This window comes from Bubalus kerabau, chromosome 2 (assembly GCF_029407905.1).
Source record: "Bubalus kerabau isolate K-KA32 ecotype Philippines breed swamp buffalo chromosome 2, PCC_UOA_SB_1v2, whole genome shotgun sequence".
In the NCBI taxonomy this organism is placed as follows: Eukaryota; Metazoa; Chordata; class Mammalia; order Artiodactyla; family Bovidae; genus Bubalus; species Bubalus kerabau.
The window spans coordinates 158157049-158171116 of record NC_073625.1 but is presented as its reverse complement, the minus strand read 5'-3'; the positions used below and the strand labels follow the sequence as shown (position 1 = coordinate 158171116).

Below are 14068 nucleotides of genomic sequence, written 5' to 3'. Positions count from 1 at the left end.
CGGTATATTTTATGCTGCACTTTATCCCAGAAAGAGTAATTCCATTTTCATACTTTTATTAGCAGTTAATTCTTACCAATGTTTATTTAATAGCAACTAAGTATACCAATCACGCTGCCAAATACTGTTGTAACTTAAGAAGTGTACTACAAGAAGCTACAGCTCCTTCTACATAACCCTTAAGATGTGTACCCTTGCCAAATGCTAACCTATGCGTAAATAAGTGAAACTCAAAGGGCAATGGAGTTGTCAAGACTCAATTTTAAGAAAAAGTGACTCTCTCAACAGAAAGCTTGAGGGATCTGACTGGTTCGTGTCAAAGTTTCTTGAAACATTCCCTGCAGATGATTAACCCCAGAAGTGATCAAAACGCCTGAGCAACTGGAAAAACAATCACTTCTGGGAAAGCCTTTGTTTCTTTTCATTGCCATTTTACGTTGGTCCATTTCGGATCGCCTTTAGTTCTCATAAACAAGCCAAAGGGAGGACACAGGTGCTTCTAGTTTGTACACCCCGCCTCTACACCTGCGGAAAAGCGGCCCAGGTCTGTCCCCTTAAAGCTCAAGAACACCTGACCAATTTTTTTTAAAAACTGCTTAACTAGTAAGAATATTTTATTCGGGTCCACTTTCATGGGCAAAAAGAAGGAGGGGGGTGGATCTCAAAACACCGTCCCAATAAGCAATTTCTCATCTCTTCCGTCGATGATCAAAGCGGTATTGCCCTAGGACGTGGGAGGGGGGGTCTTTAAAATTTTACCTGGTTATTGTTCTAATGCTGAACTCCTAACGTCAAAATGCGATCATAAACTTATTTCGAGTTACAAATAACAAAGAAAAAGTCTGGGGGAGCGGGAGAGAGCGCCGCAGACGCTCAACAGAGAGCAATGCTTGGGGCACGCCGGGTGGCTTTGCGGACTCGCGGCGCCGTCGCTATGGGAACCCCACGCAAGCGCAGAGCGCGCGGCTGTGTGTCCGGGACTAGCCTCCACCGCCCTGCCCCGTGCCGCTTGGGTGCCCCGGGTTTATTCCAGGAAAGGGCAATGGAGTAAATCCTCCCAGCACTGAGAGCACCCGGTCTTCTCTGAAAGGGTGCTGAGTGAGGTCACTGGGCGCAGGAAGAGCTCGTGAGACTCCAAATGTAATGGACACCGCACTCCCCTTGCTGGGAAAAGCGGACCTGCTCTTTGAGGCGACTGCGGGTCAGACAGGCGGCCCGCCTAGAGGTGAAGCACCCTGCAGTGAGCGGTGCTTTACCCCTCACCGTGCATAAACCCCCACTTACCACCACAAGAGACCTGAGAGTTAAATCCTGGCGCAGGCTCAAACACCCATCCTTCGAAATTACGGGACCTCAAGACCAGTTGTGGTCCAGTTCTCCGCCAGGGGGTTTGAGGGATCCCCACTCGCACACCTCACACTGTCCTAAAGAGCGTGTCCCGGCCGGAACTGCAGAGAGAGGAACTCGAGCCACTCGCACACCTAGACTGCAGTACCAGTCCTCTTCTTTCTCGTCCGCCACCCCGACTCCCCCCAAAGCACTGACCTGCTCAACTTTGCTCGAGAGAGGGATTCCTCTGAGTCCTCCGAAGTGCTAGCTTGATAAGTTATTTGGTCCCTGTGACTCCAACTCCAAAACCCTGTGGAGGAGCAGAAAAGCCCCCCAGAAGGACTCGTCTGCACACCAGCCTGTAGATCCCCAGAGACGGGCAGGACAGAATGGGTCGCCGCCGCCACAACCTGCTTTCTCATTCAAATCCTCACACTCACTCCGGAGCCCCCTCCCTACCAGTGCCTCAGCTCCGGCGGAAAGCAGGAACTGGAGCCGCGGAGAGCGGACTGGAGCTGGCGCCGGCGCCAGGGGACCCAGTGACTGGGTGCGAGGGTCCGAGCGCTGGGCCCGGACCCCAGGGCTTACACCTCCTTAAGGGGTTCCTCGGCAGCCAAGGGTCAGGAGCACTGGAGATGAACTCTTTTTGTTGTTGTTTTGTTTTCTCCCTCAAGTTTCAAAGGGTCCCAAACCTAGGGAAACCCCTCGATACTCAGTTCGGGGCTGAGATACTCAAGAACGTCCGCGGTGGGACAGTAAAGAAGTCTGGCGAAATGAAGCTGGGAAGGAAGGGAGCAGGGACTATGGGCAGTTTGCACCGAAGTAAAAAGTGCCAGAAGTACATCTTAAGGAAAATTCCCACCTGCTCATCTTATCTCCCCTCTTGTTTTGTTGTTGTTTGTTTGTTTTTACCATTCTAAGAAAATAGCATCTCTTATGCTGTTACAACCAAGAAAACCTGCTTTGAGTAAAGTGGAGCTAAAACTGAGCAAGAGAGGGTGAAGCCCACTTTTATTTCCCCGCCCCGTCTCCCAGGTGCTTCTCCTAAGAGTTAACATGCCAGTTACTCAATCAGATCAATTTAGTGGCAGGGGGACTCGAGCGGCCCACAGGCGATGAACGAGAGCTCGGGCCTGCGGAGGGAAGCAGTAGGGACTCCAGTGGTGCTAAAACGATGCAATCTACCGAGCATCCCGACGTGGCGAGTGACTAGGTCGCTGCGGCGGCTGGAGCGCGCACCCAGGCGGTCGCGCTGTGATCCGGTGTCGGCATTCCGGGATTTGCATTTATCAGCCTTCATTCAACCTGCCCTATTGTTAGTTCAAAGCCTGGCTGGGAGGGACTGGAAGACGCGGCTCCTCACTCACCTTCAGTTTAAAATTCTCCACCAATAAGAAGGTCCTAGGAAAGCTGGCAGCTGGGGGTTGGCAGGGATTTTCTGGGCTTAGTGACAACATAAACTAAAGTCATTTTCTTTGTCAAGCGTGAATTTGCTCAGGAAGTTACAAATGAGCGCCAGAGCTCGGAGAACAGGGGGCCTGGCTGCCGGTCAGCTTTGACGGACAGTTAGTGTTGGGGGGTGGTAGCACCGGTGACCTCCCAGCGCAAGATCTAGGGTTTCACCTTTTCATCCTACTTAGCCGATACCATAGAAACAACCCATTTGTATTATTCAATTCAACAGAGGCAATTACAATGTCACAGCAAAGCACCATGGGCAAGAAGAAACTTTAGCCCAGAAGGCGATCCTACACTCTAAGAAAAAAGGAAAAAGCCACCTGAATAGTTACTTGGATTTCTTCCTGCCAGGAGTACCAGGAAGAAATCAGTTTGGGAAAAGATGCAGAAGGTCCTTTGGCTCCATAGAAAGACACTGTCCCAAATTTTCTGGCCCAGCTGCAAATTCCCAGCTTAGAAGAAATGAAGCAGATCCTCCTTCCAGCCCTAGGGTGCTTTTTGGAGAGTTGTTTGACTGTTAATCTCCCTGGTGATTAGGAAGCACCCTCCCCCAAGAAAAAGAAAGGGGGAGAAAGATACTCAAGACAACCCCTCACACAACCCTAGAAGTTATCCATGTCCCCCCAACCTTCTGTGTTTGCATCTGCAATTTTTCAGATAGGAAGAAGACAAATGGTGAAATAAATGCATAAAAATGTTCAGAACAAGGGCACTTGTTTGCTATGCATCCTTTATTTTTATAGTTTTAATCAATTACCATAATTTTGAGAACACTACATTTTTTAAAATTATACAATATTTCAAACCTACCAAAAACAAGGCAAACAACCCAAATCATACTCTGATTCCTTCATCCCTTCATTTTTTAAATAAAGCATTCCAGATACAGCTAAAACCCCATCCCGAGGCCCTTCTCCCTCCCTTTCTCCTCAAAGGCAATCATTCTGAAGTTGGTGTGAACCATACTTCATCATGGTCTTAAGTGTATATATCCATAAATCTTTTAATGTAGCTTTTCCCTCTGAGTCTTTCTTTCACCATTAATCAGAGAAAAATTACTAACTAAAACCAAGAAAATGTGGTTGTTACACTAAGTTTTTAGAAGCAGGACAAAACTATTTTTCCCTGCTTGTGACAATCAAGGAGAACAATAACAAAGGGATTAGACAGTGGGTAGTAAACAGCCTCTCTAGGTTACACAAACCCTTCCATGGTTACTGAACAGTCCATAGGAAAACAAACCAAATAACACCCCATTCTTCCTTCACTGGTTACAAGGGAATTAGAGAAAATGGGACCTAGGTTAACACTTCTTTGAGCAGGTAAAACATAAGTCCCAAATAGTAATAAAGTACCTTTTTTGACTGGTCTCTTGGTCACATAAGCTATAATCTTTTAGTAAGGATTTCCAAGCATAAGGAACTCCCGCTGGGAGCTCAATTCAAGGTTGAAATCAGCCTTGCTGAAAAATCTAGGGTTGAATTCTCCCTGCTTCCCCATACACAGGGACCTCCATCCTCGCAGGGAGTTACAGAAAGCCCTTTACAGCACTCCTTTGACTTAACCTCCTCACAGCAGTAAAAGGGCTATGAGAGCACCGATTTTTCTTAAATGCCATTGACTGGTGAAAGACATCCTTCCCAACCCCCACTCTCCTCTGGCTTTCAGAGCGATGACTCTCATTAATTATACTGGCACGGCACTGCCTGGCCTCCCTTCTAAATAGATGCCAGACTCCTCCATATCACCTCTGCCTTGATACACAGTGCGCACTGACACCAGGATCACAGAAAATCCTGTAAAAGGTGCCCGATAAACGGGAGATGATTGATGTGCCTTGCGGTGGGCCCGCTGTGCTGCAAATCTTACGGAGTTCTTAGAAAACTGAACTAGAAATCTGTGTTGGAAATAGCTTTCTCTAGCTGTGCAAAAAAATCATGCTTTCAGTTGCAAAAATAGCTGTGTTTGAGAGACTCAAATCAAACCTTTAAGTTACCAGCATGAAACAAGAGAGTGAAGGAGATAAATATTCTATTTTAATCAATGCACCAAGAAATCAAGAGGATGACCAAAGAGCTTAACAATTATCAAGGAGGACCTATTGAGCTTTCAGCACTTATGTCTGAGGCACTTGCCATGTACCAGGTGTTGCTGAAGTCTTAGCTGGAATATAGATAGTACTCCTGAAATACAGAGCGGTAGCTGTCACAGATCTGCTCCCTGTAATGATGAAGACTTGTAGATTAAAATCCCAACTCAAATTAGCTTGAGGGCAAAAGGCAATGTGCTGACTCCTAACTTAAGACAGGAGAAAGGATAAGGGCTGCAGTAATGACTGGATCCTGGAGTTCAGTCATCATTACGCTCATTCTCACTTTTGTTCCTACTCTTTCTCTGCTTTTTTCCAAAGTTTTGATTGTATTCTCTCCTACTACACATGAGCGTCCTCTATAGGCTGGTGGGGGTGGAGCATGGCCAGGGACAGCTCCAGGCTTCAACCATCTCAGCTAACACCCTGGAGGGTTGGAGGCGGGGGACGGGGAGTTGGGGGGAGGGAAGGGAGGCCTTCCTGCTTTTACCATCTGTAAATAAGATTGAAAGGATTCTAACTGACCTGCTTCAAGTCATGTGTCCATCTATATAGATCAATTATTTTGGTCATCAACAGAGTATATATATATGTCCCACTCCTGACTAGATACCCATGCCTCCCCAGGGCTAGGTGGAATATTATGAGGAACAGCCCCACCAGAACTTGGGGGAGGATTTGCTCACCATAGGAAACGAGTTGCTCTTCCCAAATAAGGGTAGGAGGAGAATCTGGCAGATGAAAAGAGCAGGTGTCCCCTAAGTACCCTCTCCTGAATGTGCCACCAAAGAAAGACAGCACACGTTTTGTACAGATTCATACCTGTATGAGAGGGAGAAAAATGAGAAGAGAAACTTCCTAAGTCCATCAAGAAGGATGGGGTAGGGAGTAGTGGGCAGACCAGGGTAAGCGTCACTGGTCTTTCCCTCCCCAGCTTGAGAGACGTGTATCCACATATGTGGCCAACTGTCCTGTGGAGCAGGAGATGGGAAGAAAGGAACACAAGCAGGATGGATGATCTTGGATGATGGGATTCTATTATGGGTTTCGATTTGTTTTTCACTTTTTACTATGGAAAATTTCATACGTACGCAAAAGCAGAATAGTATAAGGACACTCTAGGTATTATATTATCCAGGTTCAACAATTATTAATATTTTGGTAATCTTTTATCTATTCAGGAATGTGGAAAATTCACTGGAATACTTAAACTGATAATAAACACATTTCTGCGGTTCTACAATGTTAATTAATGAAAGAAATGCATGCCTCCAAAATAACTAAACTGAAGACCAATCTATGTGCTCTTAGCAAAGCGTCTAGTACAAAATTAGCTCTCAAAAATGTCAGTTATGTTTACTGTTTTTATTGGCAACCCATTTCAAGCTTTTAAATGCTAACAAACTACACACTGAAACATATTTTGCCTACAAAAGAAAAAATGTTTTAAGGGTAAACTCCTTCTTCTTGTTATTGTTCAGTCGCTCAGTTATGTCTGACTCTTTGTGACCCCATGGACTGTAACCTGCCAAGCTCCTCTGTCAATGGAATTCTCCAGGCAAGAATACTAGAATGGGTTGCCATTCCCTTCTCTAGGGTATCTTCCCAACCCAGGGATTGAACCCAGATCTCCTGCATTGCAGGCAGATTCTTTACTGTCTGAACCATGAGGGAAGCCCCCAAACTCCTTACCAATAGACAATAAATAACATTTTTAAATAGGCTATTCATATGCTTTTTCTATAACAAGCCTATATAATTGTTTCCCCTTTTATATGGAAATGTCAAAAATATTACAAGCAAATGCAATTTTCACCTTACAAATAAGGAAAAAATATAGGTTAAATTGTCAAGATCAAGAATGAGTCTGGACTAGATATCTGAATTCTAAACTCCAGGTTCCCTATTTTAATACCTTGGGAAAGAGATTCATCCTGTGAATGCTGAATGTGGATGAAGGTAAAGTAGCTGAGTTATGCCTGCCTAAGTCCTTCGATTCAACTCAGATTTTCTTATAACCAATTATACATCTCAAGAGTTTTAGTTCCCAGCACAGAATGAATACTTTGTAAAAGGAAGAAAGCATGCTAATTAATGTGAACTCTCCCCATCTTCTGTTTCTTCCCAACTTGTGTTGTTGTTGGGAGTTGGGGAGCAGAATGAAGTATTTTGGAGGAAACAATAGTGTCAGAGAAGGACAGAGTCCCCTCTCCTTCCTCCTAAAAGCTTCACAACTCAGCTTCTATGTGTTTTGTTTCCAAAAGACCTCCCACAGAGCCAATATCTACAGCTTTCAAGATGGCCAGAGCCTGATGGGCAGGACAGACATATAATTGAAGTACTTCCTACAGCCTAAGAAATAATATTGAAACTTTGACATTACGTATTTCCCTTAGGGAATATACTGGGATTTCCCCCTCCCATACTATTACATATTCCTGCAGAATCCCATAATATAATCAAAAGAAAAATCCCATGATATAATCAAAGTCTAATTGCAGACCAGTCACCTAATACAGGAATTATTTTTATAGTCATTGAACAAAAGTTTAGGCACATGGGCAAATCATATTGCAGAGTGAAAAATGAAGAAACTGGTAAGACAATACAAATTCCAAAACTTTGAAAGCCGGGGGCTGGGAAGGCAATTTACACCATGAGGAAAATTCTATTTCCAGGACTATTTGGAATCCTAATGAAGCATGCAATCTCTATTAGTAACAGTTGTTTTTTTTAAACCAGACAACAAATGGTTAGGTTTTCCCACACAAACATAGTGAAAGGAAAAACTGCATTTTAAAAACCATATGTTAGTTTTTGTTTCATTTACTTGCATATTTAAACTAAATATGTACTTGGGGGCTTGATCTGTTCAAAATATCATGTTCAAATTTGACTAGCTTAAAAAATGTTCCTTCAGACTATTTAAGGCAAATCAATTTTCTTGGTGTATGATCATGAGAGGTACAAGGGGAAATTAGACTGGAAAAACAAGTTTTGGTCAGAACGAGAAGGCAATGCTGTAATGGTCCACTTCATTCCTTATTTGGTTCCTTTATTTTAAATGAATATTTATAGTTCCCAATCGGAGAAGGCAATGGCACCCCATTCCAGCACTCTTGCCTGGAAAATCCCATGGACGGAGGAGCCTGGTGGGCCGCAGTCCATGGGGTCGCTAAGAGTCGGACACGACTGAGAGACTTCACTTTCAATTTTCACTTTCATGCATTGGAGAAGGAAATGGCAACCCACTCCAGTGTTCTTGCCTGGAGAATCCCAGGGACGGGGGAGCCTGGTGGACTGCCGTCTATGGGGTCACATAGAGTCAGACACGACTGAAGCAACTTAGCAGCAGCAGCAGCAGCATAGTTCCCAATAAGCAAGCAACTAAGCTAAATGCAGTGGAAGGAGCAGAAATGATCTAAAATTTATAAGGGATGTTTTGAGTAACAGGATGCACTATATCTCAGACGTGAAAGAAGACCCAGTAGATCTCCTACATATTAATACAACGTGTTAAGTGCTAAAATAAATATGTACGAAAGTGTTAGTCGTACAGTCATGTCCAACTTTTTGTGATCCCATGGACCGTAACCCACCAGGCTCCTCTGTCCATGAAATTTTCCAGGCAAAAATGCTAGAGTGAGTAGCCGTTCCCTTCTCCAAGAGATCTTCCCGACCCAGGGATCAAACCTGTCTGCCACATCACAGGCAGATTCTTTACCATCTGAGCCACCAAGGATTCTTTGAAATAGGTATGTGTAGTGGTGTTGACACGACTGAGCGACTTCACTTTCACTTTTCACTTTCATGTATTAGAGAAGGAAATGGCAACCCACTCCAGTGTTCTTGCGTGGAGAGTCCCAGGGACGGGGGAGCCTGGTGGGCTGACGTCTATGGGGGTCAAACAGAGTCGGACACGACTGAAGCGACTTAGCAGCAGCAGCAGTGGTGTTGCAGAACAGAAGAGGGCGCTAATTACTTAATTTCATTGACAAAGTCTCTACAAACTGTTTTAATAACAAAACAGAACAGAAAATAGAAGTAATGATCCTAGCACCTCAATTTCTAAAAATCTCACTTCTGCCTGAATTAGCTGTAGTGCTAACTTAGTTATATAAATCTACAGATTAGGATTCTTCAGAAGAGCTTGTTGGAGAATGAGAGCTTCTCTCGTGACTTTCAGTAATCCATATATTTTTGCATTCCAAGCCAGTACACACATTCAAACATACTTGTAAAAAAAATTTTTTTTTAATAAAAAAAACACTTATTTTTGTTATGTGCCATGCACTCATATATTCTGTTCTGTTTTTTTATCTTTTTAAATTGCTAGTAACAACACATTACGGAGAAGGCGATGGCACCCTACTCCACTACTCTTGCCTGGAAAACCCCATGGACAGAGGAGCCTGGTAGGCTGCAGTCCATGGGGTCGCAAAGAGGCGGACACAACTGAGCAACTTCACTTTCATTTTTCATTTTCATGCACTGGAGAAGGAAATGGCAACCTACTCTAGTGTTCTTGCCTGGAGAATCCCAGGGACGGGGGAGCCTGGTGGGCTGCCATCTATGGGGTCGCACAGAGTCAGACATGACTGAAGTGACTTAGCAGCAGCAGCAGCAGCAGCAGCAACACATTAAATTGATGTCCATCTCATTAATTAGAGCTCATGACCTACAGCTGAAAAACATGGTTCCACAATGTTCTTTAAAAGTGAAAAGAAGGGACTTCCCTAGCCTTCCAGTGGTTAAGACTCTGCACTCCCAATGCAAGATTACCAGGTTCAACCCTTGGTCAGGGAACTAGATCCCTCAGGTCGCAACTAAGACCCAGAGCACCCAAATAAATAATTTTCTTTTAAATGAAAATAAGGAAAAGCAGTAGTTTTCAGTACACTGATAGATCTCAAAACCATAAAGATTTAAACCTGTCGGAGGAAAAAAAAATGTATGTGATTGCTCAACCCTTTGACCATGAAACCACAGCAACAGAAAGGAGCTTCTGAAGTTGCCCAGCCCTCAAAGGGTAGATCCTCCCCCTTGTGAAGAGGCTATGAAAGGTAAAGATAATCTTCCAGAGAGCAGAACTGGGCACCCAGATTGTGCACACTGCCAAGACTGGGAGGCATTGTTATCCCTGTCCAGCAGGTTGGAACATATTCTAGAAACTACTGACATCCTATTTTCCCTCTATGTTATACATTAAACTGGATGAACTGACATGTGGCCTTAGGCTTCCAGATCATGAGGAACTTCCTCAGTGAAAGCCGCTCAGTCGTGTCTGACTCTTTGCAACCCCATGGACTATACAGTCCATGGAATTCTCCAGGCTAGAATACTGGAGTAGGTGGCCATTTCCTTCTCCAGGGGATCTTCCCAATTCAGGGATCTAACCCAGGTTTCCCACATTGCATGTGGATTCTTTACCAGCTGAGCCATCACGGAAGCCCACCTCAAAACCTGAGCAAAAGGAATTCACATCACTCAGAGATCCCAAACTGGTGCAGGGACTTACTTCCTAGAGGGAACTCACCTTCTTTCCTGAAGAATAATGAACCCTAGAATCATCAGTATCTCAGTCAAACTCTTTTCATCATAGTTTGCAAAACTTCAAAATATCTAGCTAATTAAAGGCCTTATTAATACAGTTTTCCAACTTTGATACCATTTTTCTCCATTCTTTGTTTGATATTTTGACATAATTTGAAAAGAAGGTAAATGAGTGAGCTCAAGAACCATTTTGGAATAGAAATATGGTTCATTTCTTAAATTTTTTTACGATTTTATTTTAAAATATCTATTGACATTTTAATTTTTAATCCTGGGCTTTTTATTTTCTTCAGTCTTCTCATAAATTTGCATTACTTTCTTCCTGTGGTTTGCCTTCATTGAAACAGCTACCTTGGTAACATTAGAAAAGTTCCAAACCACGGCTGGGGTTCAAGACATGCTACTCCCAAAATATGAGCTTCCCAGGTGTTACAGTGGTAAAGAATCTGCCTGCCAATGCAGAAGATGCAAGAAACATAGGTTTGATCCCTGGGTTGGGAAGATCCTCTGGAGAAGGAAATGGCAACCCAGTCCAGTATTCTTGCCTGGGAAATTACATGGACAGAGAAGCCTGGCAGGCTATAGTCCATGGGGTCACAAAGAATCGGCCATGACTGAGCACACAGACACAAACACATACCCCCCAAAATATGGCACCTTAGTATACTGAATATTTTAAGGTTAAGGAGTTTGAAAAAGCAGCAAAAGCAGAGGTTCACTCTGACCTCCTCTCCTCCTTCTTCCCTGGAACAGGCCATATTTCAAGAAGCCAAGAAACAGCATTTCAGAAGTTCAGGGCACCAACAGAACTATTATTGCTTAAGTCACCATTAAAAGTGATGGCAGACATACCACGGAGATGCACCTGCTTCTGGGATAGCTGGGGTAGAGATGGCTTTTCCGGCTCTTTGTGGTGTGAGTGGGGAGAAGTTTTCCTTGACCTTCTGAGGGTCTCTGGCTGGGTTTGAAAATTAAACTGACAAAGATTAACAAGAGAAAAGCACACAAATTTATTTAATACAAGTTTTATGTGACACAAGAGGCTTCATAAGGAAATAAAGACCCAAAGAAATAGACCTGAGTACTTTATGGTAGGCTTGATGGAAGAGTATGCAGTTGTGGAGGAATATGATAGGAAAGGAGTGAGGTAATCGTAGTACATTTACTGGGGGGAAATTTAGCAAGCCTGTTTGTTAGGATTTCTCTTGGCATCCTTTTGTGTTTGGAGATAAGGATGCTTCTTTCCTCCAGCTATAGCGAGGGCACTTCCCATCCTAGATGGTAGGAATCCAGCAGTTAAAGGCTGTGAACTAGATTGCATTGGGAGTCAAGCAAGTGGGAAAAGAAGAGTTAATCTCCCAAGCCTGGGGACAATGACAGAAAGCCCTACAGACCCCTCACTGAACAGTAACTGTGACCCAATGTGCTAGAGAAGAGCCAGAACTTGTCTGTCTCATGGATGGAACTAACAGAAACACTAGCACCACAAACAGAAAGCCACAGGTAAGGAGCCCTTGGATGTCTGTTTTCCTCCTCTGGATGTTGGTGGAATATGCTTTTGGCTGCCAAAAATGACCAGTGCTGAATGATATATATGGGACTAGCTTTCACTCTTTTCTCAAGTTTTGTTTACTGTTAATTATGATAAAACTAGTAATGCTATCAGCATTTCATATATCAAAAGTGTGGGGACTTTCCTGGTAGTCTAGTGTTTAAGAATCCACAATGCAGGTTCAATCCCTGGCTGGGGAACTAAGATCCCATATGCCACATGCCACAGGGCCACTAAACCTGTGCACTGCAACTATGACCTGATGCAGCCAAATAAATAAATAAATATTTTTTAGAAAGTATGATTGAAAAATGAAAAATAAATAAAACCCGCAAAAGGAAATGTGGATCTAAGACAAAATAGAAAAGGACCATAATAATCCAATCCTTTAGAAATACTGTAAGAACTAAATTCATGTCATAGAAATATATTTAAAAAGTAAAGGAGCCTAAATACCCAAAATACCAAAAAAAGAAAGCCAAGGGGAAAGGTGGTCATGGACCCTGTCATTTTTGAAGGCAAGAGACCAAGAAGTAGTAAATCCTTGGGCTTCCCTGGTGGTTCAGAGGTAAAGAATCCACCTGCCAATGCAGGAGACAAAGGTTCGATCCCTGGTCCAGGAAGATCTCACATGCCAAGGAACAACTAAGTCTGTGTGCCACAAGTACTGAGCCTGTGCTCTAGAACCCAGGAGCTACAACCACTGAGTCCACATGCCACAAGTAGTAAAAGCCCACATGCTCTAGAGCCTGTGCTCCACGACAAGAGAAGCTGCTGCCATGAGAAGCTCTCATACCACAACGAGAGAGTAGCCCACACTTTCTGCAACTATAGAAAGCCCAAACGCGGCAACGAAGACTCAGCACAATCAAAAACTAATTAATTAATTAATTTTTTTTTTAAGTAGCAGTAAATCCTCTATTTGAAAAAGGTTAAGAACCTAGACTTTGGTCAGAAATTTAGCCTAAATGGACTTTTTCACATTTTTAGATAGTCCTGTTACAACCATCCCCAATGACAAAGATCTAGCCTCTCTGCAGTTATCTAGTTCATCTTGCCCTTGGACCAAAAGCTGGTTTAATTAGTGTTCCCTACTATCTCTTCAAACTTCCCTGGTGGCTCAGACGGTAAAGCGTCTGTCTACAATGCGGGAGACCCAGGTTTGATCCCTGGGTCGGGAAGATCCCCTGGAGAAGGAAATGGCAATCCACTCCAGTACTATTGCCTGGAAAATCCCATGGAGGGAGGAGCCTGGTAGGCTATAGTCCGTGGGGTCGCAAAGAGTCGGACACAACTGAGCGACTTCACTCACTTTCAGGTCACTATCTCTTCAAGGAAAAGAATAGACCAGGTTACACAGTCCTCAGGAGGGGCTTCACCAGCCCCGCCTTCAAACAGTTCAGCTGGAAAGATCACAGTGCACTGGCTGAGCTGGCAGAGGTCATCAGAACTAATTCCAGTGATAACTGTCATGACATCTGACATCACTTGGAGGCAAACTGAGGCAGGGGGAAAGGCTCAGGAGCTTGCCACAAAACTAGTTTAACATCTCTGTAAATAAAAATCTTAACATCTCTATAAACAAAAATAACACATTCCCTTAAAACAAAATAGAAAGCTATTGAGGCATTAGATCCAGGGAACAAAATCTACCACATAACTTCCTATCCTACCCCAAAGATGATGAAATAAAGTTACACACACAAAAAGAACTTTGGAAGATTTGAGACCTCACTAAAAATTAATGTTGTTTAATTAGAAAATGTTGGGAAATCTACTTTGCTGTGTGTGTGTTTTTTAATGTTACATTTATTTAAAAAAAAAAAAAAAAACAGTATTTATTTATTCATTTTGGCTGTGCTGGGTCTTCACTGCTGGGTGAGGGCCTTCTCCGGTTGTGGTGAGTGAGGGCTCTTCTCTCGTTTCAGTCGCAGGCCTCAGTAGTTGCGGCTCCAGGGCTGTAGAGTGCAAGTTCAGTAGTTGTGGCACAGGTGCTTAGTTGCCCCTCAGCATGTGAAATCTTCCCAGACCGGAGATGGAACCCACGTTCCCCACAGTGGCAGGCAGATTCTTAACCCCTGGACCAC

The 14068-nt window shown here is 43.7% G+C and overlaps 1 protein-coding gene across 9 annotated transcripts in view; it reads right to left on the bottom strand.

Moving 5' to 3' along the window:
• PLCH1 (phospholipase C eta 1) overlaps positions 1-2342 on the bottom strand; it is a 251755-nt gene extending 249413 nt beyond the window's left edge. For 4 of the 9 annotated variants that reach the window (XM_055569262.1, XM_055569268.1, XM_055569271.1 and 1 more), the window contains exon 1: positions 2192-2342. The gene's annotated coding sequence lies outside the window, so the exon portion shown is untranslated. The other 5 variants (XM_055569265.1, XM_055569270.1, XM_055569264.1 and 2 more) reach the window with 5 other exon arrangements.
• Between the last annotated feature and the right edge of the window lie 11726 nt (positions 2343-14068).